Source organism: Triturus cristatus, chromosome 6, assembly GCF_964204655.1.
Source record: "Triturus cristatus chromosome 6, aTriCri1.1, whole genome shotgun sequence".
Lineage (NCBI taxonomy): Eukaryota > Metazoa > Chordata > Amphibia > Caudata > Salamandridae > Triturus > Triturus cristatus.
In genome coordinates, this window is record NC_140589.1 from 199,508,597 (window position 1) to 199,527,825 (window position 19,229).

A 19,229-nucleotide genomic window follows, 5' to 3' on the forward strand; every position below is an offset into this window, starting at 1 on the left:
TCAATTTCTGGTAGTCAAGGCTCTAATCACAATCAAGGACAGAACCAGAACCAGTTTCTCCCTCACAGATGGGATCAGAACTCATCTAACTAGGGGAGTGGCTATGGAGCGGAGAACAGGTTGCCTCTTGGCAGCTGGGTTCTGCCATCTTGAAACAAAAAGTTGTGAGTAAGTCATTTTTCCACCTCTGGAAGACTCGGACAAGGTCAATCAAATGGAAATAAACCCTGGGAAACCCTGGTGGGCATCTACTGTGAGGCCAATATTTGCATGTATCCCGTAAGTCCTTGTCCAGAAGAACTTGTTCAAGGTGGATAACATCTTAGACTCTACCCCAATCTCCACCACCAGACTTTTCAGGATTTTAATGCAGGTTTGATTTAGAGGGTGTTCTTTGCTTGCAAGGTCATCTTGCTGCTTGTTTCTGTGCTTAATTTGTTCTTTAATTGAGTGTTACGGGAGGCCTTTATAGATCACAATGTAGGGTCCCAGATAAGGGGTCTACAGAGTTCCATCTTTATGTTTAGAGGAGTGGTAGATCTTTGCAGCATAGGATGAACTAAGAAATGATTCCTTGTTACCACTGTACATGCCTGGGGAGAGTGTGTGAAGGGTAGTTCAGTGTTACCAACTGTGCACAGAATTGTGAGGATAAGTGGCAGAGTTCCGTTTGTACCAGGCAAGAGAGATCTTTTTGTGTTTTTGTACATGTGAATCAACCAGTGTGTGATGTAGGTTCAGCTACATTTATCCTCCCCAAACAGAGAGAGATCTGAGTGCCATCCGCATAATTGGAAAAATGTAGATGGCTCGGTGAAATGTATTCACCTGGGCATGAGGATGCATGTAATCAATGAATCATAGTGGCAATGCAGATTATCTTTGGTGTACACTTCAAGAGATCCTTTAGAGAACAGATCTTGCTATTACAATTTATGTTATTAAGAGATCTCCCTTACACCGATCCTCAGTCCTGCCCTGACTGCCCTCAGTCCTGCCCCGATTGTATACTGGTATACAATATGAAATAAAACTTTGCACAGTGTTACCATTAAAAACCAGTGCCCACACTCACTAACATTTGGCACAACGCAACACAAAAAAACAACGTGCTGCATTGCGTTGCATCTTTTGGAGAGAGCTGGAATGCACCATATTTACTCAAATATTGCCCATTCCTGCTCTCTCTTGTTGCTGACGCACTGTGTTAGGATGGCATAGCATTTTGATGCATTCCTAGGTTTACTATTCTTAGTAAATCTGAGATTGCACCACAATCCCTGGGTGGATGGGTGAGAATGCCCGCACTCCACCAATGGAACGTCTTCTCAATGCAGAGTAGCTCAAAGCAGTGACTTGTGCTGCCCTGCATTACACTAGGTTTTCTAAGACACGCTGAACCAAAGTGGCTTTGTGTGACGTAGTAAATCTGACTTAAGGGCTGCGTTGCCTTGTGTGATGCAAAGGCAATGCAAACCTTTAGTAAATCTGGGCCCAGATGTTTCCCACCTTAGGTTTCTGAGTGTGTCAAAGCAAATTCAAGCTGTGCTCTCATCGTCCATGACACAGTCGGAAAACCTGGATGGAAAACATCTTTGTTGACGTTGAGGTATCTTTTGTCCAATGTAAATATGTTAAAAAATAAACCTAGGAAGTACATGGCCGAGTTGTACATTTTCCCCAAAACATGAAAACTAGTACTTGTATAAATTTTCCCCAAATTAGAAAAGCTGCTACTCATGTATGTAGCCCCTAAAGAACAGACATTCTTCAAGGAAATTGAATACAAACATATTATGTATAACGATTTAACCGATAATCTTATTTATGCCAAATCCTAATTCTTTTCCTTGTACTTACAAAAACTAGATGCTTTGCACCATAATAAAGGTATGCTGCTCCCAGTTTACCATAAACAGCACATTAGTGGCATCATAGCATCGGAACAGGTTAATGAAGAAAATTACACATCACGGTTATGCAATACGTGTGCATTTATGGAACAGAGATGTGGCCAAAGAAACCTCCTAGTTCACCACAAAAGCTGTCAGCTACCCTCCTTCATCAAGCAAAGCACCATGAACTCATTATTTACACTGCTATATATTAGATTGGCCTATTTATTTCAAGACCTCGTCTCTGAGCAGGTCTGGGATCCATCTTGTCCCTGCACATACTGTTCACTTTCTATCCAGACCACTTCTTGCCATGGCTCTCGTGTCACTTGATGGGCCTCTTTCATGAGCCAGTTGTACTACAGGTGCCCGTCACTAGGATGTGAGACAAACCACCTCATCATAGTAGACTTAAAGTCAGGGGTGGCTCCTCCGCTATGACGGAGGATGGTAGCACCACTTGTTTTAAGCAGTGGGAAGCAGAAACCTAAAATGATAATAACTTTGCGTCATTATCATTTTAGTTCTGCTTCCTGCTGCTTTGTGGGCGGGTGAGTGGGTGCGGTTGCTCTGCTCTTCGAGCAGGGCAGGGCAGGGCAGGGCAGGGGCAGAGTAGATTGCCCACTCAAGTGTACAATGACTGTTTGGGCGGCCCTCTCGAGCCGGCCAAACCAGTCATGCGCACTTTCTCCTTCTCCATGCAGGCTGCGGAGAACAAGCTCAGGCCCCCATTCCCTGGTGGAGCGTCAAACCAGGATGCTCAAAACCATTCACAATTATGCTGCAGCTTTGTGATTGGTCAGGGGAGCCTGGGTGCTCACCAATCAACGCTGCACTGCAGCGTTGTCATTGGTTAATGGGGCCTGTTTCTTGTTCCTCAATGTGCTCGAGGAGAGCAGAAGACCTGGCGGCAAGGTAAGTTTATTTTAATTTTTTTATTTAGAATGTATCCCCCCCATTACTCCCTCCCTGCAAGATCCTCCCACGACCCCCCCCGCGTGTTTTGCCTGCCCCGCCACCCATGCGGGCAACCCCTGCTTAAAGTCCTGGGTTGATATCATTTCCTGCAAAGGTTTTATTAGCAGAAGAAAATTATTTGACAGGCCCTGTAAACAACGCCCCTCTACCTGCTACTGATAGAGGCTATGCCCCTGATGCCTTCATTTTCCTCTTGATCCATTTGACCAATGGAATTACGCTTAGTTCCCAGACCTGTTGTGAGATTTCCATACCAAGATACTTAGAAGGGTGCATGGCTAATTGCAGTCCGGCCAATGCTGGCACAAGCCCACAGTCTCCGGTCACAGGCATTTACAGTGACTGACAGAGAGTCCGGATACCTCCCTGCAAATTTGTAGCATCCGCCCCAGTCGAGGTACCGATGTTGCAGGATCTTCAGAAAAGCAGGAGATGTCATCATTGGCAGATAACGAGATCTAGTGTTCTACAAACGCAACTGAGCGTCTCTAAGGACCCGCCCCTTTGACGAGCACTGTACTGGATCTCATCAGATCTAGAAGTGAATTATCCGCAGATTCCAGTGCTGCCCCCAGGTAGGTCGGACAATAACATACCGTCGCAGAACTAAGAATGTTCACAATAAACTTGGATATGGACTGTTTAACAGCCACATCTCATCCATTGAGGATTATTCTATATATTGTCAGGGTATTCTTTCAGTGTCCAAAGCGCACACAAACTGTGGGAAAGAATCTTTCATTTCACATGTAATTCTTTGGCAATATTCAACAGCAGCACAAGTAAAATGATGAAAAACATATCTTTGTGCCCATGTTTCGCAAATCATATAATATAATTTAATATAAGATGTACTGTAATATAATATATAATATGATATAATATAGCTATGTGTAACCAGCTGCTTTTACAAAGAATCCTTCAATAAATGGGAATATTCTTTGACTTTGGAATGCTAATGCACAGTGTTCGTCTTTTAATAGACGAAAACCTGGTCACAACCTCCTCGTCAGTTGTAAACACCGACTGGCATCATCAGTAGTTCATTGATACAAATTTCACATCAATTATTGTAGCCAGTCATTTCAATGTTCTAGATATTTGCCAGCACAAATGCATATTAATAAGACCCACTAGCCAAAGTCTGTAGGTTGGAGTCAGGCCAACAAATCTGTTCAATCGCTTAAAATTACAAAAAATGTTTTGCGTCGGGCAGATGCTGGAAATGGAAGGAAAAAACCACTCCAGGACACCATAAGCTGGGCGTGACAACAAACCGGAGGAGGAATGTGACAATCAACGTATACATTTTCTGGCACATGCATCAAGCAAAAATCCAGTCGGTAAAATACCGAATCGGTAAAATCACCCGTTAGCGAGTGTCAAAAACCGAATCCCAATGCATCAACCCAAATCGTGAGAAAACAAAGAATCGCAAAAAAAAACTCGGAAAAATAACTAATCGCAAAAAACAAATCCGCAAAAATACCGAATCGCAAATTACCGAACTCGCAATCACCGAAATCACAAATTGCTCCCGGCAAGTGCCAATGGCTAATAACGAATCGCTACGCAATGCAACAAAACTCGCAAATACCGAAAATCCCAAAATTCGCTATTTAGCATGAGCAGATTAAGGGGAATCAGAACCTGGAGGTAAAGTAACAAAAAAAAAAAAAAAAATATTTCCACATGTGCAACAGATCGTACCAATCAGCAAACCCTTAAATGTGGCCCAGGAGACCCTGTTGGCTAGCACAAAATGGCAGCCCTCTACGTGCTTGCAAGGAGGATGCGAATCAATGCAGCAGGACAGCGCAGGAGAAGGGTTCAGGAGAGAGTATTCCGAGTGCGCATCACCTTGCTGGGACAGAATGAGGACGAGGTGTATGACAAGTATCGGCTGAATCGTGCCATGATCATGCACCTCATTGCGAACCTCGAACCACTCCTGCAGCACCAGACACATCGGACCAATGCAATCCCTGCGCACGTCCAGGTCCTATGCAGCCTGCACCTACTGGCCTCAGGAAGTTTCCAGGGGGTAATCGCCATAGCCGGAGGCGTATCGCAAAGCGCACTCTCACACTTCTTCCAGAAATTCATAGATGCCATGCTGACAATGATATACACCCACATCAGCTTCCCCACAACCCCACAGCAGTTGGACCGCAACAAACAGGCATTCTACCAAGTGGCCCATTTCCCCCATGTCATTGGATGCATCGACTGTACGCATATCCCCATCTGTCCTCCCTCTGCCAATAAGTACATATTCCGGAACCGCAAGTCCTACCACTCTATCAACATGCAGGTCGTGTGCGATGCCAAGCACATCATCACGGACCTAGTGGCACAATTTCTGGGGAGCACACACGACTCCTACATATTCCGACACAGTGGCATCCACAGGTGTCTACTCAGCGGAGAACTTGGAGAGGGACTCCTGCTTGGTACGTACACATACATCTTCCACACATGAGCACCACACATGTATGAACATCACGGTTGCTAAGTCTTTGCTTCTATCTTGTAGGTGACAGTGCATACGCCCTGCGGGAATATATACTCACCCCCTACCTCAATCCAGCAACACCACAGGAGCAACGATACAACTCGGCCCACATTAGCACAAGGAATGTCATCGAGAGGACCTTTGGGATTCTGAAGAGTCGCTTTAGAATCCTACATAAAACTGGCGGTGCCTTGCTACACAAACCTGATACCTGCTGCCGGATTGTAGCTGTATGTGCTATGCTGCACAACATTGTGACCAGAAGGGGGATACCCATAGAGGTGGACAGGAATCACGACTACCGGGATGACCAACCACCCGCCCAACACAGACAGGCGCACGTCCCTAACACAGCAGAGGGCCATAGGAGGCGGACATACATCATGCAACATCATTTCTGAACCAGGTAAGAATGAAAGATGACGAATTATTGGTGGTGCTACTGTTTAATGCACAGGAGCACTGAGGCATGTGCGACCAAACAAGCAGTAAAATAATATATCCCCAAATAACTGTTACAACAAAAGGCCGTTTTTGTCACGGCTGTGCAGCGTCAAATAGGGGAGGACCATGGTTGCCCCACCACGGTCAAGTATGACTGTCAGTTAGTCTAGTGGCGCTTGCCACGGACGCCAAGCCTCCTCTCAGGTGTCTCCTCCACCTCACCACGGCCTGTCCCTGTGGAGCAACGGGAACTGCGCCGCCTGGTGCTGGCCTCTGCTACCGAAACACTGCTCACACTTTAGGCAGCCTCACTGCCGTCCTCCCCTCCCAATGCGCTAGCACTGAATGTGCCGCTCTGCAGGTGTTCTACTGCAGCGGTGACCTGTCCTAGAGCCCTGGCTACATCCCCGCAAAAGTGTCCAAGGTCCACCTGCAGTGACACCGTGCGGCGTGCCAACACTGCGGTGCTGTTGCTCATCCTGGTGATGGCCTTTGTAGAGGCTGCGGACCTGACCGAGTTCTGCCGGTGCCTCCTCCTCTCGCTCTCATGACCTTCCCTCATGGCACGGGTGAGCTAATGTATGTCCTCCCTCAGGTACCCATTGCCCTCTGCCACCACAGTGGTCATGTCCCTCACTGCCGCTGTCATGGCACGCATATCTTTGGCAAGGCGCGCTATGTTAGAGCTGATTGTAGCCATGTGTCTCCCCTGCAGGCGCTGGACACGCAGCATCCTTTCCTTAATGCCACCATTTGGGGAGATTGCAACGTCGCCTGAGGATTGTGAACTGCGCAGAGACCTGTGGCGCTGTCGGGGTCTGACACGTGCTGGTGGTGCAGCAGGCGGTGGGATGCTTTGCAGACTTTGGCCCGATGGTGTAGCAGGTGTTTGGCATGTTTCCATCACCTGCATGGGTGGAACTTGTGACCTGCGCCTCCGCTCTTTAGTTGCAGTTGTTGCTGCAGCAGGTGTTGCTGGTGGTGGTGGTGGTGGTGTGGTTGCTGGTGGAGGTGGTGAATGCGTATCTTGCGCGGTATCCACATCCGAATCGGCGGGTGTCTCCGAAATGATCAGCCGCCCGCTGTCGTCGGAATCCCCAGGAGATGCATCTGTGTGTGAAACAGTGCATGGTTAGTGGGATAGTTACACCTACGTAGTATTGTTAACATACATGTCCCTCTGTGATCCACTAAATAAACAGTCTATATCCAGCTTCTACTGATGTGGTGATTTTTAAATCTCTGTTTTTTCCTGTGCATGCACACCGGGCTGACTTGACTACAACTCCCATGATGCACTAGTGTTATGAGTAAAGTTGTGTGGGGCAAAGCTGCATGCACACTCTGATCGTGCTGGGGGCTTGGTTTAACGCAATGCTGGGTATGGGCACAGTCATGCATCTTACCTTGGGCACTCGTGGCTGCGCCGGAGGTATCCATCTGGGTCACTCCCACGACGGCCTCAGGCTCAATGGTCTCTTCCACCAGCTCCTCCAAGGCGTTGTTAGCTTGCACTGTGGAAGGTCCGCCTCCCGTTCTGGATGCCTCCCGGAGCCTCTCCGCAATCCTCTCCTTCGCACGCTTCCTCAGGTCGTACCGCCGCTTTTTAAGATCGTCAATGCTGCGGGGCGTCACTCCAACTGCATTTACCCTTTCTCGGATGCGCAGCCATATGCGCCGCTTCTCAGACTCTGGCACCTTTAGGGACAGCTTACCAAACAGCCGATCGTGCTTGCTGCTCACCCCCTCGATCAGGTGCTCCAGCTCCCGGTCGGAAAACTTGCGTTTCCTCTTGCGTGCAGCTTCTGAGCTGGATGGTGCATCTTTCTCCATCCTGGTGAGGCTGGGGTCACAGTCCTGTTAGTGGTCAATCTTTGGGATCAGGCTTGCTCCTGTTGCTCCTCCTGTGTGCTCCTCTGGTGTGGGAATGAGGGTGGGGCAGCTGTACTTCCTGGTGGTGATGTCATCAGAACCTTCCAGAGCGACCCGTTTTATCCATAAATCGCTATTACCGATTTCGCTATTACCGATTTCGCTATTACCGATTTCGCTATTTCCGATTTCGGTATTTGCGAAATCGCTAATACCGATTTCGGTAATTGCTAATCGGTGTTTTCACTACTCGCAAATGTGTATTTGGTAAATGATAGCGATTTTTAAAGAATCGCTATTTTTTAGCGAATCTGTTGATGCATTCTGAAAAGCGATTCCTTAATCACGATTCCTTATTTATCGCTAATAAGGAATCGCTTTTCTGAATGTTGATGCATGTGCACCTTTGTTTTGAAACAGTAAACCTGTTTTGGTTTACTTAATTGGTCAAAAACCTGCTGCATTTGAAAATATTGTGGGCCAGATGTGCAACACATTTTACTAGTCGTAAATGGCCCTTTAGGCGGTTGACGACCAGTAAAGTGCATTTTCCTATGTACCACCCCTATTTTATGAGTTGTTAACCTATTACTGACTCGCAAAATAGGGTTTGCGAGTCGCTATTAGGTAGGGGTGTGTAAAGGACGTCCCTTCCTAATAGCTAGTCGCACTGATATGTATGAATGTTTTACAACCAGGAACGTGGTCGCAAAACATTTGCATATTACCACCAGTTTTAAATTAGTGGTAAGCCATTCGCAAATGGGAGTGGGTCTCCAAGGGTATGTTTGTATATAATGGTATGTCTTTATTTAACAGGGTTAGAGCATGTCATGCAAAGAACTATGTGTACAAGGCAATTTCGAGGGTACAACAATGGTAAGAGATATGTGTATGGTCCAGTGTTTAATTTGAACCGGTGGTTACCGGTGTACAGCACTGCCACTTATTTTGCAGGGCCCGGTCTACAGATTTTTTTCTTCAGTTAGTGGTGGTCCCGAATCCAAAATGAAATGAAAAATATATCTTGCAGGATGAACTGCTTGGTATATCTTCAGGCTGGCCCGCGTTGATCCAGGAACTAGGCAATGCGTGTGATCCCCCCTGTTCTCATCTTTCTATTGCCTCCTGCATTCGTCACTGCACCTGGTGAACCCTGCCCCTGCCTTTGTTGCAGCCTCCCATTGGATCATTATAGCCGGGGGCTGGGCTGGCTCCTGGCCGAGTTGGAGCGAGGCAGGTTTGGGAAGAGCAGGAGGAATTTGGCAGTTGAGGCTTGTGCAGTAATTCAAACAAGCGGAAATATGGACTTCAAACTTAATTCCAAACCAATCCAGCTGTAACCCACCCTCGACGTACTTGAGGTGGCCACATCCACTGTAACTTTCACTCTTCTCCGACTGATGAAGGGGCATACAACTAACCAACTGGTACAAAGATTCCCGCTTACTGGATGGTGCAAGAGTCGCATCGTCAGTTAATGGTTTATGTCAGTGAAGTGCTGTTTTTGCACTGGTGGTCGTGATCATGGTAAATTGCACTGCTTTTGCACGGTGTTGTCTGCTCCCTGAGGTTTACAATGCTGTTATTTATCAAACAACAGAGGCAAACACAATATGAAAACACACATTATTGCATTTCAAGGGAACTTTTGGAATCTAATTGGTGCTAACCCTTGTGGTGTGATTAGGGTGATCTTTTCTGAATGGGGGTCAAAGCTGCTGGCTTATTTGCGGCCTGTGGAATCAAAAGACGAATCTCGGCTTTCCCACTTCAGCAAAACTGTATGATCCTGAGCACACACGTCTCATTGTGCGTCAGTGCCCATAAGTCACAAGCTTGAGAATAGTCTTAACTGGCCTTAACCTTAATGTTTAAAAAGACACAGCGCTGGAGAGTATGGTGCTGGTAGAAAGAGGCATGAGGTGGAATCGAGACAAGGTAGCCTTGGTATTCTTGGAATTCTGGAACCCAGGCATTCAGAAGCACTGGGTGTGTGACAAAAGTTGGAGACCCGGAACCTTTTCTTCTACAAATTAAGCACTGGTAGGTGTGTTCACTGGTCTGACTCATCATAAAACAGACCAGAGTGTCTCGAAATGCATTGGGCATAATTCATTTATGTTAAAAATTCTTAATTGCAAAAATTGTTTCATTTGTATTTTGCATTGTGGTTTGTGAAGAAACGCAAACTTAATGAATGTGATGAGAATTGAAAGATACAAGTAAAAAAATTGTCTTTGTAAGAACGTGTACATTTTGAATATTTTGGTTACTATGATGTATATCAAATAGAGTTGTGCATGTTATGTTCAAGTTGCCTGTGGGACCTGATCACTTCATATTCATTGTCTTTTATGCTGGGCAGGCATATAATTAACATAGCACACTCATCGGTTAAACACACAAGTACTAGAGAATTGAACATTTAAAATTTTAGTGCACAATCCACGCCACTGTGTTTCCAGACTCCATACTGCCCGAGAATGGATTGTTAGCACCGTTTGGAAAATATGTTGTTCGAAACCATAGCAAATATCACAGACAACCAAGCAACAACAAAAGCATACACTCCAGAGGAAGAAAGTGAAATCTACAACTTAATATGGGAAACAAAATCATTTGATGTGAAAAGTGGTTCTACTTCAGAACAATTACAACAACTGGAGTACTTAACCAGAAGAGAACTTAACCAACGACTCCATGCTGCCAAGTTAATACAATATCACAAAGTCAAACGAATTCCGCGAGGGCTTAGGCTGGCAATAAAACCAATGCTTTTCAGACTTCAGCACAATCACCAATTTATGGAGAAGTGGTTCGACATTTTAAATAAATGTTCGCTTGATTTGATATTGCTTTTAATCAGGAATTATCTAAAACAATCCATGACCTTGAAGAGGAGATTTATACTATCAAAAATGACCTTTTGCAAAGGATGGAGAAAGAACCTTGGCATAAATTCCTAGAACTGAACACCAAGCTTGACAAATATGGTAAAGAACTTCAGGAGACAAATCTAAGGAAATTCAAAAGGGACACAATTGATTATAAGCTTAATGAGGCTTATACATGGGCTGAAGTTTACGCACAAAAAAAGTTTCACCAGAAGAAATACTAAAACATATTCTGAAGAAAGTGTCATCTCCGATAAGGATTTAGACTTAGCGAGAGTACCACTTAAGGCTTCATTAGTAGCCAGGGAAACAGCCAGCAGAACCGTTGAAGATGGAGCACAAAGTAGTACCTCTACGGTGTCTTTTTTAGGTCTCGTATAGGCAGCGCGCATGTGCTGTTTCTCCGAGACATAAAGTAATCTATATCATGAGTAGGCTGTCCAGAATTCGGTTAAAACCGACTCTGCCCGACAGTACCCTACCGGATGAAAATCAGCTGACCCGGTTTAAACCGAGTGTCACTGATTTTCATAGTTGTTGCGCCACTTGGCCACTTGAGGGAGCCAAAGCATTAGAAACCATTGGCCTGCCTGTGGTGGCCTGGCGCAGAGGTGTCAGGGGAAAACACTGCTTCTGCACATGGGGAGCCGAGGTGTTAATGGCCTGAGGGCCAGAGCAACACCAGCCCCCCTGCCTGGCTCACGTGGGGGGGAGAAGAGCTGTTGTGGTCTGCCACCTTCTGTCTTACAACTGCCGCACCCGAGTACTTCACAGGTCTTTAAAAAGACTATTTACTTAATGAGGCTACCTTTGAAATCGCTTGGAAGGCTAATTGCTGTAGGCGCTGCGTAGTGGTTAGATGGCCAGTCTTAGGTTTAGGGTAGCTGAATTCTAATCCTGGCTCCTCGACAACATGTGATCCTGGCCTGTGCCTCGTCCCTCATGCACTGAAACAATAGTCGCCTAAGAGCACGCATGCACTCAGCATCATGAGGCAGAGAAGCGCTGTACAAGGGATGTAAAACGTTATTAATTATAGGGCATACCTGTCTGCGGGTGATGTGGAATCTCCTTGCTGCCCCAGCAGAGAGGCCTCCTCCTGCCCCATACCGTCCGCCATGGTCTTGCCCATCAGTACAATCCTCAGTGAAGGGCGGCTTTAGGGAGCTTTGGACCCTCAGTGCACATTGGCAGCTCTGGGCATCTCTCGCTGCTCCCAGCACTGCCTTCTCTGCGCGCTTCTCTGCTCCTCCCCTCCCACCAGGGATTGCCCCCAAAACACGGCGAGCAGCTGCTCCAGTCTAGGGGTGTCCAATTGTCGAAGGAAGTCACCCCAGGAGTGAGCGTGGGCGGGAGATGTCAGCGAGCACACAGAGGCCGAGTCTGGGAGTCAAAGATGCATTCACCAGCGTGAGTGTAATTGTGAAAAGTGCATTAATCACTTTCTTGGCCATTTTCCATGAGGAGCCGCTGCATTAAACGTGGATCACGTGCGTCTTCCTAGATGTTGCAGTGTGGTGGGAAGGAAGGGAATCCCTTCAAAGGAAGCGGTTTCCAATGGCGTTCCCTTCCTCCTTTGCCTCTGCAGCTGTGAGAGCCCATGCCGCCCAAAAACATATATGCACGTATCTGGCTAAGCCCAGCGAGGGGCATAGAAGAGGATCGTCTTTGTCTCCTGCAGTACCGCAGCAGCCAGATCAGGACCCAGCCAGTGCTAGGAAGGCCATCACAAGGCAGCCTGCATCACATTTGCAGTGGGACCTTCCTTCCATTGAGCGCCAGAGAGGACGGAGACAGAAATACTGGACATCTGTTAACATTTCAAGATTCTGCAAAGTTCTGCTCATGATGTTTAAAAATAAGACTCTATATAAACTCGCCCGTATTCATTTTTAAAATGGCTTTTCTGTCTTTTTTCCGTCTTTACCAGTGAAGGATAGTCAAAACAGTTCGAGCACAAGTTTGAAAACGCTTTCTTTATTTGCTGTTTGAAGTATGTAATGGGAAGGGGGTAAAATACCGACTTAAAGTGATTTTCATAATTTTTGTATTGACTAGGTATTGGCAATGCCAGTGAAAAACCAACAGGTGGCAACCCTAATTTATGCGGCCTTGAACTTTCCATTGCACACAAAGATTCCTCCAAATCCGGTGTGGCAGGGCTTTAAGGGGCTTGAAATGAGTACAATAGCGAGCCCTATATATTCATGTTCACTGGAGTGGCTGCCACTCTGAAGGAGGGCAAGCCTTTTCTCAGATTGCAGGTGAGGAGTGGGGGATAAAGGGTAAATTAAGGGACACAGGGAAGTGAAAAAAAAGACTTATAGAAGGGTCAGGCGATAATAAGCAGAGTAGTGAGATGATAGATTGGCGTGCATCCTCCCGGTGTGATGAGATCAGGAGCATTTGGACTTGATAAAGAAAGTGTGAAAGTCTCATTGTGCCTGTCAGTGGGTCACAAAGGTGTTCAGACAATTTGCACATCCAATCCTTGGCCTCTCAGCAGCATCTACAGACCAATAGCTCCATATGTGCCAGGTTTAATTATGATTCTGTAGGTAAGTGTGTGAAGGAGGTATGCAGCAGATGAAATATTAACAGCAGGAAAAGAAAATGTTGCATATACAGGTGTGAAGAGAGAGTGAACACGTACGTGTTTGTGCATGGGAGAGGACAGGGTGAAGAAGAAATGAAGCAAGATTGTCATGAAGATGGAGATAAAGTGCGAGTTAAATAATTGCCACTAAGGTGGAGATAATGTGAGAGATGAAGGATATCAAAGAGGAGAAAAATGATGCAAGTGTCCCACAATAAAATGGTGTACAGTGGAAAATGGGATTAATTGGCAAACACTAAAAACCACCACCACCCCATCCAGATATTACAATGTCTGATTCACAAACTCATATTTTCAGAATTGAAACATTTTGAATTTGTCTGGATCTTATGAAATATTTTCCTCTATCTCTGCCTCCTAACCACACACTCTGGCCCCGCCCCCACACCAGCAGCCTAATTTGATGAGTACCTACACTTTTTTCCAAGCACTGCAGTAATGTACTCTCCCTCCACCCATCCAATCACGTGGACCACGTACAAGCACGTGGCTATGAGTTAGTGAATGAATGAATGAATGAATGAAGAATGAATGAATGAAGAACATGGCAGACCAACGCTACAAACATGGTCTTCCGCCCACATTAAAATAAGCGCGGCCCGCGGCACTCCGAAATCAAGCAGTCAAAAAACTACACCTATTGGCTATGCCAATGCTTGTTTTCAGTTTGCCATGCAGTGCTCTTCGGGGTTTGGAGTGCCATCCAGTGCATGCAGTGGATTCCCGATGCCAATAGTTTCTAAAAATCGTTTTCCAAGTAAGAAGACCCTTATTACAACTTTAACAGCCATGCTTTTTCCCAGACCCGATACTTAAGTAGCTATTTACTTCACAGATTAGTAGCCCATTTACTGTGGCATGGCTTTATCTGTTGTAGCTATTTGCATAGTGTAAAAGTCAATAGGTTATGATTTTAATATCAAAGGCAAACATGAAGGCATAATTACTAGCAACACGCAGATATCTTATTCTAATTACGTGTCTAGCGATTAAAAGCAAGGAAAGTGAAAAAGAGCCACATTGAAAATTATTAACCGGTCTTAATGCGGCGTGAGTTGTGCTATTAACAGCCCGCATAAAACAAATTGATCTTAAGCAGAGCCAAAGCTGTCAGTGAGAGAGTTGGTACAAATGTTAAAAATAGTGTCGCATTGGTAACCATCGCCAACGAGAGAGGGAGTTTCACAGGCTGTTATGTGCGAGATGAGGCAGACATTCTCATGTATTTGGTTGACTGTGATCACGGAGCTTGGAACTGTCCCAAAAGTTCAGAGCAATGAACGCTGTGTTACTGGGGTCCAGGCTGGCAGCAGCCCCGTCCTGAATAAAGAATCCAGGAGGCAGGTGTGCCTTACAACTAGTCCCTGCAGGCGAGCAGGCGGTAATCAGGTGCACGGTACATATAAGCTGTTTTCACCCATCCGTACATTGCCAGTGTTAGTCATGGGTAGAGGTGATGTACGACCTGACCCTTTCCCAATTCTTTTTCTGCCTTTTACGTGCTTTACACTAATTGTGGCCTCCAACTTCCCTATGGCCTCCACATTCTCTATGTGCACTATATGTGTTCCGTATAACGTGCACGCAGGGTGAACGCTTTGCCTGGGTTTAGAGACCGATTAGCTGGCCGGACAGTTGCCTTTAAGTAAGTTCCGTATTTACAAAGGGATGCACGCACCTCACGCTAAGTTTGGCTATACCAGTAAAGCCCAAAACAGCCCGTCCAGAAGGTGCCGGTGCCCAAGACAGCCAGGGGTCGTGCTATATCTGTACCCGCATGTGTTGCGTCATTCATTAGGTATACTGTTAGACCTGGCACCATTGGCGTGAGTCTCCCTTCCATTTTTTCGCGGTGTCTCCTGTTTTTGCTGGTAATAGATGCTCTGGGCGCTGTGCCACTGCCATTCAGTGCCACAGCGCGAATGCTTCCTGTGTAAAGATGACATGTGAATTGGTATATCCATGATTGGCTTATTTGGTTTACCTGTTAGTCCCTAGTAGCATGGCCTGTGTGTGCTCAGGGCTGGTAAACCAAATGCTGCCGGTGGGCCTGCAGCGCTGGTTTGCGCCACCCACAGAAGCAGCTTCTAAAGTGTGTCTCAGACCTGCCACTGAAGTGTCTGCGTGCAGTCCAGAACTGCCATCTTGACTGTGAAGTGCACCCACTTCCCAGCCCCTGAACCTTCCCTTGGCATCATGTAAGCCACCCCTATGGTAGGGTGCATTGTATGAGTAAGGTAGGACATGTTATGTTATGTTATGTTATAAGGGGTTTTGTTAAGCGCTCAGCTACTCAAGCAGAGTGTCCCGGCGCTGTCAGACCCGAAACCACAGAACTCTAACAGGGGGGGAGAAACTTATTGGCAAAATAGCCATGTTTTGAGCTCTTTTCTAAAGGACATCAAGCTCTCACTCTTTCTTAAAGATAATGGGAGGGCATTCCAAGCCCGGGGCGCGAGATATTTGAAGGAACGTCCACCTATACTGGCGCGCCTGATTGCTGGAACCGTGGTGAGAGATAGAGACGCGGAACGCAAGGCTCTGGCTGGCATATGGAGAGTGATCCTCTTCCTAAGATAGCGAGGGCCCGTGCCTTGAAGGGTCGTAAAAGCCAGTGTGAGCGTCTTGAATTCAATGCGCCTCTGGATAGGCAGCCAGTGAAGAGTTTGCAGCAGGCCGGTCGCATGGGCGCGATGACCAAGACCAAAGATCGCCCGAGCGGCCGAGTTCTGTACAATCTGCAGGCGCGAGAGGAGAAACTTCGGAAGGCCCAGATACAGGACATTGGCGTAATCTAGCCTGGATCCTATCAGGGCCTGCACTGTTGTTTTCCTATGGGCGATGGGGAGAAGGGGAAGACATTTTCTAAGCGATTTCAAAACCCCAAAACACTGACCAACCAGACTCATAATTTGTGGTTTAAAAGTGAGAAGGGTATCCATCTTGACCCCGAGATTTTTTGCCGCCAGTGCCGCATTAGAAGGGGGAGACATATCCGTCGGCCACCAGGATTTCCAACAAGTATCTGGGGGACAGCCAAAAAAGAGAACCTCGGATTTGTCCGAGTTGCATTTGAGTTGATTCTCTTGAAACCAGTTAAAAACTGCCTCCAAGCAGCCTTTAATGAGATCACCATCAAAGTCCATATCTTTCCCACAGGAGAAAAGGAGCTGGGTGTCATCAGCATATGAGACAATCTGGGCACCAAAAGACTCAGCAAGTGCCGCCAGCGGGGAGATATAGATATTAAAAAGAGTTGGGCTCAAGATTGACCCCTGAGGAACTCCCACATCCATGGGCGGCACTTCCGCGGAGTGCGGGGGTGCCCAGACTGTTTGTTGGCGGTTGGTCAGAAAAGATGAAAACCAATTGAACACCGTACCTCCAATACCGATCTCCTCAAGACGCGCCAGTAGGCGGCCATGAGGGACGGTGTCAAATCCCGCCGAGAGATCAAGCAATATCAGCATTGCCTTCCCCCCTGAGTCTAGAACTTCCTTAATGGCCTCAGTCAGGATGTATGTCGTTACAACGCACACTTTTACAACGCATGCACTTACAACGCATTTTTTACAACGCAAAATCCATTACAACGCATTGCATTACAACGCATGACACTACAACGCATTTCTAAAAACTACCTTTACAACGCATTCCATTACAATGCCTACTACCTTTACAACACATACCATTACAACGCAGAATATTAAATTGCATTTAAGGTAAGTATTAGATAGTATAGGGGTAAAAATTACTATTCTAACTCCAGGGGGTGCAACAGTAGGGTAAGTGTTGGATAGTATAGGGGTAAAAATTACTATTCTAACTCCAGGGGGTGCAACAGTAGGGTAAGTGTTGGATAGTATAAAGGTAAAACTTACTATTCTAACTCCAGGGGGTGCAACAGTAGGGTAAGTGTTGGATAGTATAGGGGTAAAAATTACTATTCTAACTCCAGGGGGTGCAACAGTAGGGTAAGTGTTGGATAGTATAGGGGTAAAAATTACTATTCTAACTCCAGGGGGTGCAACAGTAGGGTAAGTGTTGGATAGTATAGGGGTAAAAATTGCTATTCTAACTCCAGGGGGTGCAACAGTAGGGTAAGTGTTGGATAGTATAGGGGTAAAAATTACTATTCTAACTCCAGGGGGTGCAACAGTAGGGTAAGTGTTGGATAGTATAGGGGTAAAAATTACTATTCTAACTCCAGGGGGTGCAACAGTAGGGTAAGTGTTGGATAGTATAGGGGTAAAAATTACTATTCTAACTCCAGGGGGTGCAACAGTAGGGTAAGTGTTGGATAGTATAGGGGTAAAAATTACTATTCTAACTCCAGGGGGTGCAACAGTAGGGTAAGTGTTGGATAGTGTAGTGTAATATTATGCGTTGTAATGGTATGCGTTGTAAAGGTAGTATGCGTTGTAATGGAATGCGTTGTAAAGGTAGTTTTTAAAAATGCGTTGTAGTGTCATGCGTTGTAATGGAATGCGTTGTAATGGATTTTGCGTTGTAAAAAATGCGTTGTAAGTGTAGTGCGTTGTAAAATTTGCGTTGTAAAGGTTGTTCCCCCCTCAGTCACCTCCAACAGGGCCGTCTCCGTGCTCATATTGGTACGGAAGCCGGACTGAGTGTGGTGCAGAATACCATGGGACTCAACAAAGTGCGAGAGGACAGACTGAACGTGCTTTTCTGCCACTTTTGCCAAGGCTGGGAGCAAGGAGATGGGTCGATAGTTGGCATGAATAATGTGATCCAAGGAAGGCTTCTTCAGGAGTGGAATGACCATCGCCCGTTTCCAGATGGACGGTACTATCCCCGTTTCTAAGGAGCAATTTAAGATGGGGTTAACCATCGGGTTGATCACATGGGCCACTTTAGCCAGAAACTTAGCAGGGCAGGGGTCCAGAAGAGCGCCCGATCTCATTTTTAAGAGAATTTCCAGAGAGGCATGAAGTTGGATAGGAGGAAAGCTCGTCAGGCTGGGTTGACTCTGCTCGAGCACCTCAAACGGGATTTTAGCTCTGATGTGTGTAGCATGTCCTGGCAGTGAATTACACCCAATTTCGTTTTTCACTACTGTAAGGCTACCTGTTCTCCATAGGCCAGAATGGGAGGTTTGGCTAGTACATTCTATAGTCCTAACTGACCCACAGAACATGGTAGAAAAACGAATTTAGTATGCTTGAGCTCAGAATATTAAAATACATCTTTTAGTGAAGTTTATTTTTATATTCTGTGTTTGAAAATACCATTTTTAGAAAGCAGGTATTTTCTTGCCTAAGCCTTCCAGTGTGCTCTGCTGTTATGTGTATTGGCTGTCTGGTTTTGGAGGGACAGGGCAGGCTGAGTCAGACCTGGGTTGAATAGAGAGATCTGCATTGGAGTATGGGGAGGGGTAGCTCCTGGACCTGAATAGAGCTGTGCCTGGCAAGGTGAATGCTGGCTCCACCTCCCACTGTGCGTCTGATGGCAGAGCCCCTCTTTCTGAAAGGAAGGATGCAGCCTGGTAAACAAAGTGCTCCAGGGCTGGGCAGAACTGGTTCTGGCTGGGTTCAGTGACTTGTAGCTTCTGAGAACAAAGACTTTTGGGGTATAAATATCTGTGCCCAAACCCCTACAATTTGTATTGCTCCTGGACAACAAGAAGAACCTCTGTCCGTGTAACTGAAGGAATCTGCAGGAGAAGGACTGTCCTTGTGCTTGTGTGCTGTTTATTGGACTGGCCTGCAGTGGTTACTACTGGACTTGGAAGAAGAGGAAAAGGACTTTGAAGGAACTTTTAATTTTGCTACAGCAATCACCCAAGGGCTAGAAGAGAGCTAGCCTCCTGCAGGAGTGTCAGGCACATCAGACTCCACCACCAGCCTCCTGTTTACTCCCAGTGAGGATTTCTATCTGCAGGTGAGGCTCCTGTGAGTTCCAGGGCCTCTATTTCTACTGTGGAGAAGAGAGCGCTGAAAATCGCCCGTTAGCGAGCCGCTGCAGCTGAAGACCATAAGGAAAATCGTCGC

At 46.3% G+C, this 19,229-nt stretch overlaps 1 protein-coding gene across 1 annotated transcript in view; it reads right to left on the bottom strand.

Moving 5' to 3' along the window:
- LOC146816636 (opsin-5-like) overlaps positions 1–19,229 on the bottom strand; it is a 308,892-nt gene that overhangs the window by 127,790 nt on the left and 161,873 nt on the right. The gene's annotated exons all lie outside the window — the stretch shown is intronic.